The sequence below is a fragment of the Nicotiana tabacum genome, chromosome 3 (genome assembly GCF_000715075.1).
Source record: "Nicotiana tabacum cultivar K326 chromosome 3, ASM71507v2, whole genome shotgun sequence".
NCBI classification, from domain to species: domain Eukaryota; kingdom Viridiplantae; phylum Streptophyta; class Magnoliopsida; order Solanales; family Solanaceae; genus Nicotiana; species Nicotiana tabacum.
The window spans coordinates 184,323,657-184,345,068 of record NC_134082.1 but is presented as its reverse complement, the minus strand read 5'-3'; the positions used below and the strand labels follow the sequence as shown (position 1 = coordinate 184,345,068).

At 38.3% G+C, this 21,412-nt stretch overlaps 1 long non-coding RNA gene across 1 annotated transcript; it reads right to left on the bottom strand.

Annotated features, from left to right (window-relative positions):
* Window positions 1-975: 975 nt before the first annotated feature.
* On the bottom strand, window positions 976-19,001 carry LOC107781209 (uncharacterized). The gene is made up of 2 exons (XR_001646973.2): window positions 18,863-19,001; window positions 976-1,329 (listed from the first exon to the last, which is right to left on the bottom strand). It is a non-coding gene; the product is annotated as an uncharacterized LOC107781209 (long non-coding RNA).
* Between the last annotated feature and the right edge of the window lie 2,411 nt (window positions 19,002-21,412).

Sequence of the window (21,412 nt, the reverse complement as noted above, 5' to 3'; positions counted from 1 at the left end):
AAAAGCTCGAAAGGGTTTCAATTATGAAAAGTGACAAAATTGTATTTTAAAAGAGTGTTCAGAGTCCCCACCTAACATTTTATTTCAGTGTTTCAGGCCACCGTTTAGACATAATTTTATTTCAAAACACGTTTGACTCCAAACTGACTGCACCAAAGATTCTGATTAAGGGGGACTCGGGGAGAAAGTGTTAGACATGCTCCGAATTCCGTAACTAGTACTATTGCTTATTTGATCTAGTCGGCTTTTGAGAATATTCTAATTAAGGTAAAACACACAAAAAAGAAAAACAAGCATAAAAGAGGTTCGAGGTTGTCCCCACCTAAATAAAAAGAAAACAAAAGAAGAAATAAAAAAATAAAATACTGAAGTTCTATTCTATGCTTCCTCACGTCATCCCGTCTTTGGCCTTCATTTACATGTGCTTTGGGGTATTCTCCTGATAAAATATTTACAAGCCTTCGGGGCATTTCCCAGATAAATAATAAACTAAGGGACAACCTCTAACCTCATAAGAAATGGAAAATTCTAAAAATTGCCTACCCAGGTGTAGTCGGCCTAAGGCATGCTCCTAGCAATCAAATTAATAAGAAAGCAAATAAAGAAATAACAAAAATCATCTTAAGCTCAAATCATTTTAATTTGTAGTTATCAGGCGTAACCAATATGCCTTGTGAATCCCGAACCTTCTTTTATGTTAACCCGAATCACCCCCACTGCCTGTAAACTAATTTAAACCTTGAACAAAGATTACTATATTTCCTACTATTTAGCCTCACATTTATTTTAGTTCATTAAGGTTGTTTAACCAAAAATAAGACTTTTGGCCAAAATCTAATTTTAGAAGAAAACGGGTTACTAATAACCAAATTATACTTCACTTTCACAATGATATCAAAGGAAATTAATAAAAATAACTTAGGAAATAATTGATAGATAAATTGCAAAGTCAAGGTAGAGAATTTCGAGAAAACAGAAAAGTAAAGAACATATTTCAATATTGCCTCCAATCTGTCCCAACAAATAGAATTAAGTGTCCTTATATAGGAATATACAATAGTAACAATTTTTTTCCACATAATTTAGGTTGATTATTGGCATTAATGATATTAATTGCTCATTATCTCGGATATCCATAACTGACGTATTTGTTGCTATAAATGCCTCATATCTGTTCCGATTCCTCTTCCTTATTTACTTCCAGTTCATGTTCCTTTCCCTCTTTTTACTCTTTATTCATTCTGTCCTCATTTATTCTTTGCCAAGTAATAGGCCTGGTTCTCTTTTCCGTACCGTCTCGTGGGTATTTCTTCCCTTGCCTTCTCTTCTCTATCAATTAAGAAAACCACTTGTTGTCATATCATTATTCTATGTGTCATGCCATGTCAGCATTCCAATATTCCACGTGTAACACTTTTACACCACCAAGACAGATAGTCCCCCCACTTTACTGAATATTCGAAAAAGTGGAAAGTTTTTATGGCGGAAATTCCCTGCCGCCATGTGACGACCCGACCGGTCGTCTTAAGAATTAATGCCCCGATCCCCTATTAACTGCTTTTCCTGAGTTTATTTCTGCTATTTTAATTTGCCGGGATGTTCCGTTTTGAGTTTCGGAGAGTTTTGGGACACTTAGTCCCTAAATAAGAGCTTGGAAAGGTGATCGTAGTTGGAATAGTGTGAAGACAGCCTCAGAATGGAAATCCGATGGTTCCGTTAGCTCTGTTGGGTGATTTCGGACTTAGGGACATGATCGGATTGTGTTTTGGAGGTCCGTAGCTAATTTAGGCTTGAAATGCTGAAAGTCGAATTTTTGAAGTTTCCGATCCGATTGTGAGATTTTGATCTACGGGTCAGAATGGAATTCTGAAAGTTGGAGTAGCTCCGTAGTGTTGAATGTGACGTGCTTGCAAAATTTCAGGTCATTTGGACGAGATTTGATAAACTTTTGATCGAAAGCATAATTTAAGAGTTCTTGGAGTTCTTAGGCTCGAATCCTATGTTAAATTGGTGATTTGATGTTGTTGTGAGCGTTCCGAAGTTTTGAACAAGTTTGAATGATGTTATGGGATGTGTTGGTACATTTGGTTTGAAGTACCGGGGGCTCGGGTGAGTTCCGGGCAGGTTCCGGGATGTTTTAGGAGTTACAGACCTCTGAACCCACCAGTGCGGTCCGCACAGGATTTTGTGCTGCCGCGGTGGGGGCTTTGCGGCCGCACAAAATCCAATGCGGTCCGCGGTGAGAATAGTTTCACTAGTCTGACTTCGTAAGCTTATATCGTTTGATTTACAAGGAACTTTGAGATGATTTAAAAACGAAAGTTGTAGCCCTTCGTGTCTAATTTCCAGAAAGGTGAAGCAATCACAATTTGGACATCTGTAGAGAAAGTTATGGCCAAAATACTAAAGTCTGTCACTGCAGTCAAATCCACCGCGGACAACAATGGTTTTTGTGTGGTCAGCGGTGGTTTTTGTGCGGTCAGCAGTGGTGGAAATCCGGGAGGTGCACTACAAATACGAGGTTTAGGGTTTTATTTCATATTTTGACCTTGAGAGCTCGGTTTTTGGCAATTTTTCGAAGGTTTTTCAAGAAATTCATTGGGGTAAGTGATTCTAACTCGGATTTGGCTAGAGTACATGAATTTATCATTGAATTCATCAATTAATTCATGAATTGGGATGGAATTTGGGAAGAAAATTGTGAAATCTTTCAAAAATGTAAAATGATGATTTGAAGGACCAAATGGTATCGGAATTGGATAATTTTGGTATGGTTAGACTCGTGAGGGTATGAAAATTCTGAAAATGTAAATTTTACCTGATTCCGAGATGTGGGCCCGAGGGGCATTTTGGTTATTTACCTAATTTCGCGTATTAGCTTAGAATTTAATTGCAAAATCTGTTACTTGAAGTGTTATTTACATTATAAAATTGAATTGAATAGATTTGGGCCATTTGGAGTCGAGTACTCGTGCCAAGAACGTGGTCTCAGGTTGATTTTGAGCCGGTTTGAGGTAAGTGGCTTGTCTAACCTTGTGTGGGGGACTTTTCCCTTAGGAATGGTATTGTGATAATTGAAATGCCTTGTACGTGAGGTGACGAGTGCATACTTGTGCTAATTATTGAAAATCCGGTTTTCATTAAGTAACTTTAATTGTGTTTTCCCTTTCTATTTATTCTACTTGCACTTTTAAACCTGTTGTTAGTTAGAGAAACATGTCGAATTGATTTAATTGCTTTATTTGCTTTAACTTCCTTATTTGTATTACGTGAAGCATGCTAGATTAAATTGTCTGTGTTACCTTGTTATGAAGTTGAGTTTATTTGAGTATTCCTTGTACCATTGTTGTGTGTTTTACTTTGGGAATACGGGGCGGCATCCTGGGAGATCCCCTGTACGCATTTACGATTTGAGCTGAAGTGCGGGATACCAAGAGATCCCTATCATACATTGAGGATACCAAGAGATCATGAGATCCCTATCATACATTGAGGATACCAAGAGATCCCTAGCATATATTGATGATACCGAGAGATCCTCCGGATACCAAGAGATCCCTAGCATATATTGAGGATACCGAGAGATCCTCGGGATACCAAGAGATCCCTAGTATAGATTGAGGATACCGAGAGATCCTCGGGATACCAAGAGATCCCTGGCATATATTGAGGTTACTAAGAGATCCTTGGGATACTGAGAGATCCCCGGTTATTTCCTTGTGATTGTTTTGCCTCTATTTCAGTTATTGAATTCCTTGTTTTCCTGTATTAAATTATTATCGTTAGTTTTCAACTGTATTGCTTATTTATATTGTCATGCCTTATATTCTTTATTTTATCTCAGTAGGGCCCTGACCTTCCTTGTCACTACCCGACCGAGGTTAGGCTTGACACTTACTGAGTACCGCTGTGGTGTACTCATGCCCTTTCTGTGCATATTTTTCATGTGCAGATCCATGTACCTCTGCTCAGACTCACTATCCTTGAGGCGAGGCGCTCTGTAGAGACTTCAAGGTATATCTGCCGCGTCCGCAGACTGAGGAGTCCCTCTCTATCTTAGTGTAATAATGTAGCCCTTCAATATTTCCCTTTATTAGACATTTCTGGAGTTAGGGCTTCTTATGTATCTCTTAGCTTGTGATTCGTGGGTTTCCGGGTCTTGGATTTAGGTATGGGTTTTGAGATTTAAATATGGTGTATGACGAGCGGCTCATTTAAACACTATTATTACCTTATTTCTGTTTTAAATTGTTTTACTTCCGCAAAATATTGGTTTTTCTTTCGCAATTTGGGCTTACCTAGTCGTAGAGACTAGGTGCTGTCACGATGGTTCACGGAGGGCGAACTGGGGTCGTGACACGTCGTTTTTTCAAATGCAATCATACCTCCTTCTAAACCGATGCGATACATATCACTTCCATTTAATGATCATGCCACGTGGCTTTTGCTAATTGTTTCTTCAGTTCCTCAACGCTTTTTAGGGCTTTTCTGCAGTCACATCAGTCACGAAGTGACGGTTCCATTATGGCGCTTTATAATGACCATAATAGTCGTGTCTTCTTATAAATACCTCACCCCTTTTTGACTTCCTGAAGCCTTTCCTCCTTCGTCCTCTTGTCTTACACTTTGCTGTATTTTTTCCTTATTCTTCTTTAGATAATCATGTCTTCTCCTGATCCTTACAAAATTGTAATTGTCGACGAGTTTGTTTCTTCTAATGTCCCTACTAGAAGTAGAAGGGGTGGTAGGCTGCGTAGCCTTGGTTCTATTTCTAACCGTGGTTCCCTCTCTCAAAGTAGTGCTGTCAATCCGTCTTCTTCTAGACCTAGGATCCTATAACCCCAAGTTCTTCTTCTAGAGATAAAGATTCAACTGAAGCTTTATGTGAACCCACTGTCAATGAAATTGTCCCTCGAGAGTTTTCCTTTGTAACTGATTGCGAATCTATGAAGAGTCAAGTTTCTTCCACGGCTTCCCTTAGTCGTGTTGACCGTTACCCAACTTTGATTACTAATGGTCTTCTCGCTCTCGTTCGAAGAGAATGTTATTGGAAACCTGACTTCCCAATTTTAGTTCCAGGTGCCAACCAGAGAATAACTTTATATCAGACTGGTTATTCCTTCGTATACACATATCCCTTTACCCTAGGCTTTAAACCTCCTATTGATCCAGCGATCATTGAACTCTTCCATTACTTCAATATGTGCTTAGGACATATTGGTCCTATTGTTTAGAGAGCTATTACATGCCTCAGTTATTTGTCGAACTTGGCTTCTATGCCTTTTACTTTCTGTCATCTGCTTCATCTTTACTCCCTAAATTATTTTGTGAAGTCCCTTATAGCCAGCAGTAATAGAGTATTAATTCGCCCTGAAGATGATAGAGACCGTGGCTGATATGACCGCTTCGTTGCTGCTCTCACTAGTACTCTAGTGGGTGAACAAAAGATGCCTTTTCCAAAAAAATAGAATTCTGCACGTAAGTACTTTTACCTTGTCTTTTTCCTTTCTCAAAAAAGATACTCATGTATTATCGTGCCTACTCTTTCAGCAACCATGGAAGTTTTTGAAGAGATTCCTAACTTTCGTGCTTGGGTAGAGAAGTTACAATCTGTTGCCCCTATGGAGAGAAGATCTTGGAAATATCTCTCACAGAGATTCAACTGGAAAGTTAAGACACACGGTACTTTTCTCGCGTAGTCTTTTTCTTTCTCTCTTTTTCTAACTTAAGAGTTTCTTACCATGCCTTTTTTCCTTTGCTAGGATATCCTATTCATGGCATCAGTCCTATTTCTGTTTCATCCACAAGACTTACCGTGAGTCTTGCTAAAGAAAGAATTTTGAGCTCTTCTTTAAAAACAAAGGTTGATGGATCCCGTGGCTCTGAGGATGACGAAGAACTAGAAGAGGTTTCTTTAGTTCGTAATCCCCGAGTCAGGAGATGCGTTATTTCTGATTATGAAGTTACCCCTCCATCAAGCTTAGTTCCCTCTAGACCTTTGGATGATCCAGAAAGTGCCATGTTAGTGATCTCTGATGAAGAAGTGAATGATCCCACCCTGCTTCTGTTGAAACAATTATTTACTCGTGGCTTCGGAAATGAGGAAGCCTTTGAACCCGTTTCTGAGGAGTTTCCCCTTACCTATTTTCCAACGTTAGTCCCCAATTATCCTCGAGTTCCCTTACCTGAAGTTGCTGCTGATGCTCCCCCGGTGACTGCTTTCACCACATCTGCCATTTCAGTTGCTACTACTTCTCACATAGAATTTGATCCTTCCGGTAGCAAGAAGGCGATGAAGAAAATCGTTGTTGAGGTTCCTAAAGGTAGGAACTTATTGAAGAAGTTGGGTCAAGCCAACGTATGGTTGAAGCCTTTTCTCGGTCCTATGGAGAAGGCAAAGTTGGAGAGTCATAGTTCGTTGACTTGGATGAACGATGTTATTCATTCATCTATGAAGATTCGAGTTTGATTTTATTCCTTCTTTCTTCTCTTTTCATTTTATCCATAACCCCCTTTTTATAGATCAATTTGATAGGTACTGAACTAATGAAAAGGATCGTCCATGCTGACCAACAAATTATTGATTACCGCACCGAGGCTGATAATTGGAAAGAGCAATTTAAAGGTCTTCAACTGAAGAAGAAAGTGTTAGCAGAGGAGAAGGATGCCTTTGTGATGACCCGACCAGTCGTCTCATGAGTTACCACTCCATTTTCCCCATTTCTGCTTCTTTATGCTTTGTTTATCCGTGTTATGTGGTATCAGGTTGGTCGGATCGAATCCAAAATGGTTTTGGTAGTTTTAGAGTTAGAAAAGTCAATCGAGATTTGACTTATTGGGAAACGACCTAGGAGTGCGGATTTTATGGCTCGGATATCTTCGTTAGGTGATTTGGCACCTAAGAGTGTGTCCGGTGTAGAATTAGGCTTGAACTAGCAAAAGTTAGTTTTTAGCGATTTCCGGTCAGCAGTGGAAAATAGGCTATCAGGGTCAGAATAGAATTCCGACAGTTGGAACAGGTTCATAATATCATTTTGGATATGTCTGCAAAAGTTCAGGTCAATCGGAGTTGTTTTGGATAGTTTCGACATCGTTGGTGGAATTTAGGAATTTCAAAGTTCATAGGCTTGAATTTGATGTGATTTTGGTGTTTTGTTGTTGTTTTTGATGTTTCGAAGGCTCGACTAAGTGCAAATGATGTTATGGGACGTGTTGGTATATTTGTTGAGATTTCTGAGGGCCTCGGGTGGATCTCGAAAGGTTAGCGGATCAATTTAGACTAGAAGAAAAGTTGTTGCATTTTTTCACAGTAGCATGAACAGTAACTCGGGTGAACAACAACATGATTTTAATGTTGTTCTGAGGGTATGAAACCCCAGATTATACAACGTTTGGCTTTGTTGAGGTGACACACATGCTAGATGATGAGCGTGGGGTTGTGCACCGTTGGCGATTGTGACTTAGTCCACCCCGAATGACTATTTTTCTGTATATTTGGTAGCTAATTGTTTGATATTGTTATACGTTGGGCTAAATTCCATATTTGGGATTTGTGCCAACTGTTTGAACCCTTAGGGGATCGTTAATGATATTTTCCTCACTGTTTGATTTCATACTTGTGCCTAGTTATGCCAAATCTTTCAATGTTTTCAAAACTCAGCTATGTTAATCTGTTTTAGAAACCTTAAATGATGTTTTAAAGATATTTTGAGCTGAGATGCATATTTTTACTATTTCCCGAAGGGCTTATGAGATTCTGACTGAGTAAGGCCAAGGGCCTGTATTGTGAGGATACTTTTGGGTCGGGCTGCACGCCGCAACAGTGATACACTAATTATGATAATGAGGCCGAGGGCCTGAGATTGTACGCCACGAGGTGGCTTGATATTGATATGAGGCCGAGAGCCTATTTATGATGCCACGAGATGGCTTGATATTGCGCTTGGTCCGTAAGGGGCCCCTTCAGGAGTTTGCACACCCCCAATAAGCGCGGGTAGCCATTGTGACATGAGATATAACCCGAGGGGCTGGTATTGTTCTGTGATATTGCCCAAGGTGCTGATTTGATGTTATTGTGCCCGAGGGGCAGTTCTTATGTGTTTACCATTCCTAGTTGTTTTTCCTATCTATTGTTGACTGCTTAAAAAGGTATTTTTATGAGATTTCATTGTTAAATTGTGTTACTGATTTTGTTATGGCTCTGATAGCTAAATGTTGTGTTTAACGTGATTTTATATCGTTCAGTCTTCATTTATTCTTATTACTCACTGAGTTAGAAGTATTCACTTTACTCCCTGCACCTCTGTATGCAGATTCGGGCACTACAGGTCCTGCTACTGAGGGTTGACAGTTCCAGCAGATCTTCGGAGGTTTACTAGATAGCTGTTTGGCGATTCGCAGCCCAATGCAACCTCCCTTTATCTTATTTTTTTTCGGATTCAGTTATTTAGTGGTGGAGTAGACTTTCAGACTGGTAGTATTGTTTTAGATGCTCATGACTGGTGACACCCCGATGTCGGGCTGTGTTGGATTTATTTCTGCAAATTATACTGTTAAATGCTTATTTTGGGATTTTATTTCTGATTAAAGACTTAGTAATTATCATTTTAATTGATTAAAGTGAATTGGAAGTGAGTCGGCTGGCCTTATCTTCACGAGAGGCGCTATCACGACCGAGTTAGGTTTAGGGTCGTGATAGCCTTAGAGCAACAAATGCAAATAATCGTTGCTAAGTTAGCGATTATAAAGGCTTCTTCAAGTCAAGTTGGTAAGGAAAAGGATATTCTTGAGTCCTTATTTGCTTAGCAGCTTTCAAAGGCAACCGAAGAGATAAGGAGTTTGAGGGAACTCCTTAACCAGAAAGAGACTTATGCAGGAGAGTTGGTTCAAACACTAACTCAAACTCAAGAAGATCTTTGTGCCTCTACTGATAAGGTTAAGTTCTTGGAAAGTTCTTTTACCCCTTTGAAGGCAACTTTTGATTCTTCCAAAATAGAGAAGGAAGAGTTGATAACCGAGATTGATTAGTGAGAGAAAGATTATGAGGCTCTCGAGGATAAGCTATCACTTAAAGTGAGTAGGGCTTTTTTGAATACTCGCCTCGAGACTCTAATGGAAGTCAACCAGGAGGATTTTGACCTTAACGTTGAGATTGCTAAAGTTAAAGGGGCAATTGAAAAAAATCAGCAAAGCCAAAGCTTTCCTTCACCTAAAGGTGAAGTTCCCGAAGATGATGGACTTGCTCCTAGTGAAGCTAATATTCAAGCATCTTCTTCTCAAGCTGACCCCTCTACTTTCGTCAATGATGCTCTCGTTGCTGATGTTCCAGTAGATGATGCCTCCTAATATTTTTTGTTACTTGATTGTTTTATTTAGAACTTTTTGGTGGGAAGTTTTTCTTTTCTTTTTTTGGAATGGTTGTTGGTTTACCCCTATCTTGTTCTGGGGTTTGATGACAAACAAGTACTTTGTTTTTACAAAGTTTAATATATAAATCTCGGCTTTCTTTTCCGCCTATTTTGATGTTTGAGTTTTGTTCCACTCTTTGACATTCAATCTTGTATTAAAAATGCTTTAACAGTCCGTGATTTTGATAGACACAAATTTTTTATAAAAGAGGGCCCTTTTATAAGCGACACTGATGAAGATGACGTCTCATCTTCATATTGGTGTAAATATATGAAATAAGTAAAAAAAGAAATAATTTGAGGAAGTTTTATGCTTTGAACTTTCAAATTTTGTACATCATTCTTCAGTTATGCAATACAACATTTACGACTCTTTCACAACTGCTTTATTTGTAACAGGTTTCAAAATTCCGGGTCTATTGTCTCGTGACTAATTATTGACCTTAACCTATCTCATAAGAACTTGTGGTATATCTTGTATCCATATTGTGTCCTTTTTGCGAGTTTTACACCTTCTCAAGGTTTCTTCAAAGGTTTTGATTCAGGCTTGATTTTTGGCTCTTAGGCTGATTCAGGCTTGAATTCTGACTTTTTGTCTTTTTCTCTCTCTCTCTCTCTCTCTCTCTCTCTCTCTCTCTCTATATATATATATATATATATATATATATATATATATATATATATATATATATATATATATATATATATATATATATATATATATAATCCCCTCGTGTTAGAGCTTTGAAGTATGAAATCTCAAGCACTGGATTGTTTCTTCCTTTTGGTCCACTCCCTGAAAAAAAAAAAAATACACACGGGACTCGGAGGTATACATTTAGATGATGACTGCCTAACTTTTTTTCTCCATCAGAAAGGTTGTAACCTAGACCGTAAATAATTCAGTATTCCTCGTGTCTTTCGGGTCTAATATCATCATTTGGTACGGGCTAACTTTTTGCCAATCATCTAAAGTGGTTAGTATACTTAGAAAGAACAAAAATAAAATCATATTTGAGTGATACCTGACCATGGGTACTTCTTTTGCCTAGAAGTAATACTTCTTTAAATGAACAACATTCCAATTTGATGGTAGTACTTTGCCTTCCATGGTTTCCAACTCATATGCTCCCTTTCCAGCGATGCTTCAAATTCTATTGGGTCCTTCCCAATTTGGACTCAACTTCCCTGCATTAGCTGCTTTTGTTGATTGAAAAAACTTTTTGAGGATGAAGTCCCCAATCTTGAAGTATCTAAGATGAGCTTTCCGGTAGTAGTATGGATCAATAATTTGTTTCTGAGCCGCCATTCTTATTAGAGCTGCTTCTCTCCTTTCTTCAAGCAAATCTAAATTTATTCGCATCTCTTCCTCATTTGATTCTTTAATTGCTTGTGTATATCTTGTACTTGGTTCACCTACTTCAACTGGAATTAAGGCTTCAGCACCATTAACAAGTGAAAATGGAGTCTCTCTCGTACTTGTCTTTGCTGTCGTTCGATAAGCCCATAAGACTCCTGGTAGCACTTCAGTCCACTTGCCTTTTGACTCCTCTAATATTTACTATCAAGTTATTAATAATAACTTTATTTGTTGATTCGGCTTGTTCATTGTCCACAAAGTGGTACGGTGTGGAAGTTATCCTTTTAATCTGCCAACTCTGAAAAACTTATGTGATTTTGTGCCTATGAATTGCCGTCCATTATCACATATGATTTCTTTTGGAACTCCGAACTGGCATATAATGTTTCGCCAAATAAAGTCCATGACTTCTTTCTCCCGCACATGTTTGAAGGCTCATGCTTTTACCTATTTGGAAAAATAATCTGGTAATACTAATAAAAACCGTACCTTTCCTTTAGCTAGTGGCAGTGGTCCCATGATATCCATCCCCCACTTCATAAAAAGCCATGGTGAAATAACCGGATGTAATAGCTCCGCTAGGCGATGCATGCTATTGCCAAATCATTGGCATTTGTCACACTTGGCCACAAAACTTTCCGTATCTTCTTCCACTTTTAGCTAATAGTATCCTGCTCTTATTAGAGTTTTTACCAAGGATCTTCATCCTGCGTGATTTCCACAATGTCCCTCATGTATGTGACGACCCGACCAGTCGTCTCATGAGTTACCGCTCCGTTTCCCCTATTTCTGCTTCTTTATCTTCATTATCCGTGTTTAATGGTATCAGGTTGGTCGGATCGTATCCGAAATGATTTTGGTAAGGTTTGAGACACTTAGTCTCTTTTAAGGGAGTTTGAGTTGGAAAAGTCAATCGGATGTTGACTTATGTGTTAGAGGGCTCGAATGCGAGTTTCGATGGTTCGGTTAGCTTCGAGAGGTAATTTATGGCTTAGGAGTATGATCGGAATGGGTTTTGGAGGGTAGGAGTAGTTTTAGGCTTAAATTGGCAAAGTTGATATTTTGGCAATTTTTGGTTGGTAGGCGAGAATTTGATATAGTGGTCGGAATGAGATTCCGAAAGTTGTAGTAGCTTCGTCGTGTCATCTGGGATGTGTGTGTAAATTTCCAGGTCATTCGGACGTGGTTTGATTGGGTTTTTGATCGAAAGCGTATTTCGTAAGAATTTTAGAAACTTAGGCTTGAATCTGATGTGATTTGGTAGATTTGATGTTGTTTGAGGCATTTTGATGATTGGAACAAGTTTGAATAAGGTATTGGGTTATGTTTGTGCTTTTGGTTGAGGTCCCGGGGGCCTCGGGATGATTTCGGGTGGTTAATGGAGAAGTTGGAATTTTGTTGCAGCAACTGAATTTGCTGCTTCTGGTATTTTCGCACCTGCGGATTGGGGACTGCACGTGCGGTGCTGCACGTGCGGGTGATCTATCGCAGAAGCGAAAAAGGTCCAGATGAGCAGAGACCACAGAAGCGGTATGGGGACCGCATCTGCGATGTCGCAGATACGATGTAAGCTGGGTAAGTGAATTCCGCAGAAGCGGGTCTTGGACCGTAGATGCGGAAAATCCTGGGCAGAACATATAAGTTATATCATTTCGCGAGATTTAGCTATTTCACCATTTTTGACTTCGGCTTGGGAGCTTCTTGGGCGATTTGAGAGGGGGATTTCACGAGAACTTCATTGAGGTAAGGAATTTGGACCTAAAACTCGTTCCTATGCTATTAATTCATGGATTAGGGCTAGAAATTATGAAAATCAAAGGTTAAAATTGGGGAAACTAGGGCTTTAGAACTTAGGCCTTTAATTGTGGATTTGAAGGACCATTTGGGGTCGGATTTGAGAACTTTTGACATGTATGAACTCGTGGGGAGATAAGGAATCTATTGATGTGAAAATTTTCAAATTTCGAGATGTGGGCCCGGGGGTCGGGTTTGGTAATTTCGGGATTTATGCCCTTTGTTGATTGTTTCTGCTTGGGCTTTGTTCCCTAAGCATATGTTGACGTACTCGTTCTGATTTTGGATAGATTCGACGCACATGGAGACGATTCGAGGGGCAAAGGCGTCGCGAGCTAGAGATTTAGCTGGTTCGAGGTGAGTAATGATTGTAAATGATGCTTTGAGGGTTTGAAACCCCGGATTTGTACATCGTAGTGCTATATTGAGGTGAGACACACACTTGATGACGAGCGTGGGGTCATGCACTATTGGAAATTGTGACTTGGTCCATCCCGATTGATGATTTTACTGCGTATTTGATTGAAAACTATTTGCTATCATCATTATTTGGGTTGAATGCCATATTTGGGCCTAGTGCCAACTATTTGAACCCTTCGGGGATTTTTATTGATATTTCCTCGTTGTTTTGACTTTACACTTGAACTCAGTCCTGTTATTTTTCACTGTTTTCATGCTCAACCATGTTTACTCAGTTTTAAGACTTAAATGATATTTTAAATGATGTTTGGGCTGAGAAACACTGTTTACTATTGCCCGAGGGGCTTGTAAGTATTTTTGACTGAGTAGGGCCGAAGGCCTAGTTGTGAGGAAACACTGATACTAATTTGAGGCCGAGGGCCTGAGATATATGTGCCACGAGGTGGCATGATTGATATGAGGTCGATGGCCTAGTTTTGATGCCAAGAGATGGATTGTTATTGCGCTTGGGCCGTAAGGGGCCCCTCCAGGAGTCTGCACACCCCCAGTGAGCGCGGGTACCCATTGTGATGTGAGATTGAGCCCGAGGGGCTGGTATTGTTCTATGATGTTGCCCGAGGGGCAGATTTGTTGATACTGTACCCGAGAGGCGAACTTCTATTTGTTTACTCTACCTTAATTACCTGTCAATTACTTGTTTATTTGTTGAAAGAGGATTTTACTTGACTTTCCACTGTTGTACTGCTTTTAATTGGTTTTACTGCTTCATTATAGAATGCCTTGTGCCTTACGTGTTTTCTTACTTTCAGTCGTTATTTACATTTGTTACTCACTGAGTTGGAGTACTCACTTTACTCCCTGCACCCCTGTGTGCAGATTCAGGCGTTGCAGATCCAGCTAGTGCGAGTTGAGAGCTCCCAGCGGACATTCGGAGTTCACAAGGTAGTTGCTTGACGTCCGCAGACCCGTGTTTCTCCCTCTTTATCATTTCTATCTCATATCAGACTTTTGTACTAGTTGTAGACCTTTCAGACTTGTGTTAGGTTTTATAGATGCTCATGACTAGTGACACCCCGGTTAGGGCTGTGTTGGGTTGTAATTCTACACTTTATTGACATTATCTGCTACTTAGTATTGCTATATTATGTTTTAAACTACTTTTATGTTATTTAACTATTTAAAAAGTGAATTGGGTTTAATTGGTTGGCCTTGTCTTCACGAGAGGCGCCATCACGACTTGGTTCGGGTTTAGGGTCGTGACAATGTACTTCTCTCATCACATATTCTGTTTGAGAAAGTCCTAGACATCTTGGTAAAGGTCCTCCGAGCATCTTTTGATATAGGTTTCTACGAACCAAACAGTAACGGGCAGCTTTTCGTCGAAATGACTGATCCTTTTTCTTGTCTTTAGGTAGAATTCCATACTGCAGAAAGTTAACAAACTCGTTTCTCCAATCCCATGTTAAATATTTAAATTTACCTCATTTTTATCTTGGTCAAGTGCCAAATGAAACAAATGTATTACAGTAGCATTTTCTGCATTCGTTACTTCTGCAATAGATGCAATATTAGCCAATGCATCTGCTTCCACATTTTCCTCCCTGGGTATTTGCACGATTTTCCATGATTGTAATTGTCGTGATTTTTCCAAATATTGCTGCATTCATACCTCCCTAGCTATGTAAGTCCACTGCATCTGGTTAACTACTAGTTGCGAATCACTTTTGATTATAATCCGCTCTATTTCGAGTTCCCGTGCCAGTTCCAGACCTGCAATTACAGCCTCGTACTTTGTTTCATTGTTAGTAATGGGATGACACTTTATTGCTTGTCTTATGATTTCCCCCGAAGGTGGGATTAGAACAATACCTAAATCTGCCCCTTTAACATTCGAGGAGCCATCAATAAATAGGGTCCAAGTACCCGAATTAGATCCGGTGAATGCCTATAGTTCCTTTTCTGCTTCAGGAACTATTCCTACGCTGAAATCTGCCACAAAATCTGCTAAAACTTGTGATTTTATCGCAGTTCTAGGTTGGTATACGATATCGTATTTATTGAGTTCTACATCCCATTTAGCTAACCTACCTGATAGTTCTTCCTTATGCAATATATTTCTTAGGGGATAAGCGGTCAATACAGAGATAGGATGACATTGAAAATAATTCCTCAACTTCTAGATGCCATAATTAATGCTAAAGCAAGTTTTTTTAAGTGAGGATATCGAGTTTCAGCATCCAACAAAGATTTGCTAACATAATAAATTGGAGATTGTTTACCTTTATCTTCTCGTACCAATACTGCACTTACCGCCATTTCTGACACAACAACATAGATGAGTAGCCTTTCTCCATCCTTCGGTTTAGCCAGTAGGGGTGAATTTGACAAATATGCTTTTAGATTTATGAGAGCTTGTTGACATTCATCAATCCACTCAAATTGGTTTTACTTTTTCAATACTGAAAAGAACTTAAAACTTTTCTCCGAGGATTGGAAATAAATCTTTTCAAAGCTGTTATCCTACCTGTCCATCTCTGCACCTCTTTTTTGCTCGTGAGTATGTCTGGTATCTCCTCAATGGCTTTTATCTGTGCAGGGTTTACTTCAATACCTCGATTAGAAATAAGAAAACCTAAAAACTTACCTGAAGCCACGCCAAAGGCACATTTTTCTAGATTTAACATGCGAAGAATCTAAAAAGTGTCCGACAAATACGGGATATGATCTCCTGCCTGTGCTGATTTGACTAGAATATCATCAATGTAGACTTCCATAGTCTTTCCCAGATGTCTTGAAACATTTTTGTTACCAATCTTTGGTATATGGATCCATCATTTTTTAGACCAAAAGACATGACTTTATAATAGTAAGTCCCTCTATCTGTGATAAAGAAAGTTTTTTCTTCATCTAAAGGGTCCATCTTTATCTAGTTATACCCTGAATAGGCATCTAAAAAATATAACAACTCATAACCTGGAGTAAAATCAACTAGTTGATCTATGTGCAGTAAAGGGAATGAATCTTTAGGACAAGCTTTATTTAAGTCAGTGTAATCTAGACAAACTCACCATTTTCCATTGTTTTTTGGTACTACTACAGTATTAGCTAGTCAGTTAGGATATTTTACCTCTCGTATTGACCTAATTTTTAAAAGTTTTTGTACCTCATCCTGGATCACCTGATTTTTGAATGATCCTTGCTTCCATTCTTCTTTTTGACAAGTGGATATGATGGATTTTCATTTAGCTTGTGGGTCATCATCTCCGGTGGTATACTTGTCATATCTGAATGCGACCAAGCAAAGCAATTTGCGTTAGCTTGTAAAAATTTGACAATTTTAGCTTTCATTCTCGGGCTTAGCTTCATTCCAACATAAACTTTTCTATCTGGCCACTACTCGGAAAGTGTGATAGCCTCGAGTTCTTCAATTGTTATTTTGATGTTTTTATTCTCTTCAGGCTCTTGAATGACATTAGGTCTTGAATATACATCTGTCTGTCTTGAACCGTTTTCAGTTGAGGTTTGTGTTCTTATGTCCTCAACTGAATTCTGTAGTTGCTATTTCTTATTTGCATCATCATTGCACAGGAAACTTAATAACTTGATGTAAAGTAAACGGTACAACATCCATATCATGAATCTATAACCTGCCAAGAATCATATTATAAGCCATGTCCATGTCTATCACCTGAAATTTTGTGTCCTTGACAACTCCTTCTGCAAATGTGGTAAGCACCATTTCCCCTTTTGTTACAACGTTTGAATTATCGAATACAGATAAGGTACGTGCTTTCAGCACCATCTTGTCATCAGCTTGCATCTCATTTACCACTCTCAGAAGAATAATATTTATGGAGTTACCTGGATCAATCAAAACTTGTTTCACATTAGTATCATGTACAAGTAAAGATATTACCAGTGCATCATTGTGAGGGATTATCAAGCCATCTGCATCTGCATCATCAAACGTTATATCGTCTTCCTCCAAAACATGGTGAACTCGTTTCACATGGGTAACCGTGACTTTTGATGTCTTCTTTGCAGTCGTATATGTCACACCATTTACCTCTTCTCCCTCGCTTATCACGTTAACGTTCTTTTTGGTGATGGAGGTTTCGGAGGCTCTTGTCTATTCTTCATATAAGATTGCTTACTTTTCTCACTAAACAAGTTAGTTAGATAACCTTGTTTTAACAAATGCTCTACTTCACCTTGTAATAATCTGTAATCTGCTGTTTTATAGCCATGGTCATTATGAAACTCGCACCAGAAATCTGGATTTCTTATGCTAGGGTTTGATCTCATTTCTTTCGGCCATCGCACCTTATCTCCCATACTCCTTAGAAGAGCTACCAACTCAGAAGTGCTAATATTGAAACTGTAATCGCCAATCCTTGCATTAGTATTAGCATTATTGCCTCGCGCATCTTGCCTTTTTCCGAACTTGGATAATGAACCGGCATCTCTATGCCTTGATCTAGAATCATACCATAAGTTTTCTTATTTGGACCGTAAATCCCGTCCTGCAGGTCCTGTTATACCTCCTTTTTACACGCTGAGGGGGATATAAGGGAGTTTCTCCAATTAAAGTGACAAAAACCGAAAAAAGATTATTTATTTAAAATTCAGAGTCACCACTTGGGATAATTTATGGTGTCCCAAGTCACCAGTTTAAAATCCCGAATCGAGGAAGTTTGACTCTGTTTTATAGTCTGCGAAACCAGAAAACCGGGTAAGGAATTCTGTTAACCCGGGAGAAGGTGTTAGGGTTCCTGAGTTTCGTGGTTTTAGCAAGGTCACTTTTAATCCTACCCGGCTTAATTAAATTGTTTAATTACATCTTTTAGAACCTATATGAATTTTACCTTTTACCACTTTTAATTACTTGATTATTCGTAATTATCTTGAAACGAGTCACGCGTACGTGTACTCATTTTTTTGGTGCTCAAGAATCATGTCATGCGTACGTGTACACAATTAATCATGTTGTGCTAATATTAAGATTATTTTGTCAAAGTCACGCGAACGTGTACCTTAGTTTTAATGATGGAAATCATAATTATGTTACCCGAACGTATACATAATCAAATTCCTCAAGCATGCTAAGGTTTGCCTACCCGAGCGCTAACGACCTAGCATGCCCGGAGCGGTTCAACTCAAAAACAAGAACAAGGAGTAATGAAATTGTCTTGAGTCCAAACTCTTTTAGTTTTAGTCCAAAAACCTACTACCCACTTTCGTTACTCCTTATTTTCAAATCAAATTAGTACATGCATAATACTACAGCTACCGGGCAACGACATGCCCAAGTATATTGAGTAAAAGCTTCTGAAGCTAAAATAATTTACCATTTTCACGCACATATATAATGGTGCAACAAGAATCAAGGTTATATTATATGGGCAACTAAGACTAAAGAAAGTCAAAAGAAAAGCAAACACACTACTTTGGTTCCCATATGATCCTTAAACTCAGCAGAAAATGTAGCTACTACTACAGAGGAGATTCAATAAGAGCAAAGACAATCTTGGCAATATATAAATTTTCAAATAAAAGTAGTGTGCCCACTCATTATTAATCCTTGATTAAAATTTGGGGCCATTTCCATTGTCAAAATGATGGGTGGTGCCGTTTTCTTTCCTTATAACCAAATTACTCATGTTCCTTTACTTTGTTATAAATCAAACAGAAAACAATACTTGCAAAATAAACTCACAAGGAATCCACACAAGGCTTTTTAATTAACTCAACAAATGGCAAAAATAAATAATTCATAACCTGACCAAATTCAAGATTCAAATCAATTTATTGAATAATCTTATCACAAAGAACATATTTAGGTCCCAAAATCTTTACTAAAGAGATGAGATAAAGAACACACCTTTGAACTTTAGGTCTCAACATAAGCTCAACTAGATGCGATCTTGATCGGAACTTTAGGTGTAAACTCGTTCTGCCAGTGTTCTACCGGGTTGACCCGTCGGATGTGCGAAGGCAGAAGGGACCGTTTCTACATGATTTTGAGAATTTGGAAGGAAGGTTTTTAGTGAAAAAGGTGGTCAGATGGAAAATTGCTATAACATTTGTAGAAGAGGAAAGATAACAAAATAGAAAAAAATGAAAAGAAAGAAAAAGATTGATTAAGGAAAGTTGTTCAAAGAATTTAAGAGGAAAAGGTGTATGTGCTGGTGGCCGGAAAGGATTTGACGAGGAGGAAGTCTGAGAAATTGATTTGGGGTTGGTTTTTCTAATTAAAAGGCTGCCGGTTTTTTTGTGTAGTCTAGGTCTAAGAATTGAAAAATTTAGGGTAGAGTTTCTATAATTTGGTATTTTATATGGAGGTGGGAAGGTATGATGGTCATTGGATTAGAGGAAAATAGATGGATAGGATTAAATCTGGTACTTAAGTGGGCTAATGGGTTGGAATGAATGGGCTATGAGTAATTGAGTTGGACCATATTTTTTGGGTTTGAACTTAGGCTAAAAAGACCAGATAATACAATATATCTATAAAAATGTAAAAATTACTCTAAATTAAAATAAACTAATATAAAACTAAATACTATGAGTGAAACTAATTTTTTTTTTGTATTTTCAAATGTTATAATACTATAAATATAAATATACTAATTAACTTTAACCTAAAGATAAAAAAATATTTTATTTTTTATTTTTTGTGATAAAAATAAAGTAAAATAGTCAATACTATTTAGAATAGCGATACTAAACCTAAATTAAATATTTACGCTAAAATGTGTAAAATCTTGGGGAGGGTCAAAAATTACATGTCTACAGCTGCCCCTCTTTGACTGGAAACACGAAGAATTTTCAGACAAAGAACGATGAGATAAGTCTTTTTGACCCGACCCTTACATAGAGAGACCAAAAACTAAGAGAAAGGAGAGTATGATCGAGCCCTGGTATCTGAGCTGCCTACATATCCTTGGCTATAAAGGAATCAGGTCACGTGTAGTTCAGAAGTGAATGAGGTGATAGAGTGTACCGATGTGGAGAGCCGAGCGAGGTTCCGTTCTGTCGAGGTTCCGGTCCGCGGTCTTATTATTACATCAAAAATCAAAATTGAAAAGACTAACTAAGCCTATCAGCTACGAGTTACAAGATTCCTATCTATGAGCCTTCTGAAGCTTGATCTTGAGTCTTGGTTGATTCTTCATGCGTACTCTGATCTGAATCTTGATGCTTGTTAGCTGCAGGTGTTGGTTCATTCCTTTTTCAACTTTTCGGATCAAGGGGGGGGGTATGCAAAGCTTGTGACTTCAATCACGTCTTGTGCAGTCCACATCTTTTCTCCGCTTCTGAACTTTGAGTTCACTTCTTTTTCTTTTTCTTCTTTTTTCTTTTATTTTGGATTGAAACTCCTTCTTTTGGTCTTCTCGAACCCTGTGTCTCGATGTAAAACCTGCTCAGACACCAAAACAAACAAACAAACAAAATTTTTCTGCCCTAGGTTTCACTAGGAAAAATTCGTGAGTTATTGTAACAAAATTCTAAACAACTTCTTTATTGAAAGCAATAAAAGTTAGGATTGTGTATCCTTGGGAAAAAAAGATTAGGGATTGGAGACCCTATATCTAAAATGAAATCGACTGGGTATTTGAGGCCCTAGATTGGAAAGATTACCAGGTTATGCTGGCATCAACTAAGGAATGAGACCCTATGTTGGAAAAGATTACCAGGTTATGTTGGCATCAGCTAGGGAGTGGGACCCTCTATTGGAAAAGATTACCAGGTTATGCTGGCATCAGCTAGGGAGTGGGACCCTATGTTGGAAAAGAAGGCTAGGGAATACCTTATGCTAAAATGAACCAAGAAGGAATTTTTTTTTGACAAAAAATATTTTAAAACAAATTGGCCATTGCTTTTTTTTTTCGAGGGCATGAACAAATGACTTTTTTTTAATCCAGACTAGGTTTTTTTTTGTTTTTTTTTGTTATCTTAGGAGAAAGATTCATCAGACTAAGATTTTGATCCTAGGAGAAAATTTATCAGACTAGGTTTTCTATCTTAGGAGAAAGATTCATCAGACTAAGATTTTGATCCTAGGAGAAAGTTCATCAGACTAGGTCTCTTTTCTTCTTCTTTTTTTTGGTATCTTAGGAGAAAGATTCCTTAGACTAAGATTTCTATCCTAGGAGAAAGTTCATCAGACTAGGTCTTCCATCTTAGGAGAAATATTCATTAGACTAAGACATTTATCCTAGGAGAAAGATTCATCAGACTAGGGTTTTATGTATTATCTTAGGAGAAAGATTCATCAGACCAGGTATTTTATCTTAGGAGAAAAATTCATTAGACTAAGATTTTGATCCTAGGAGAAAATTCATTAGACTAGGTCCATTTTCTTTGTTATCTTAGGAGAAAGATTCATCAGACTAAAATTTTAATTGGGAGGAAAATCTATCAGACTAGG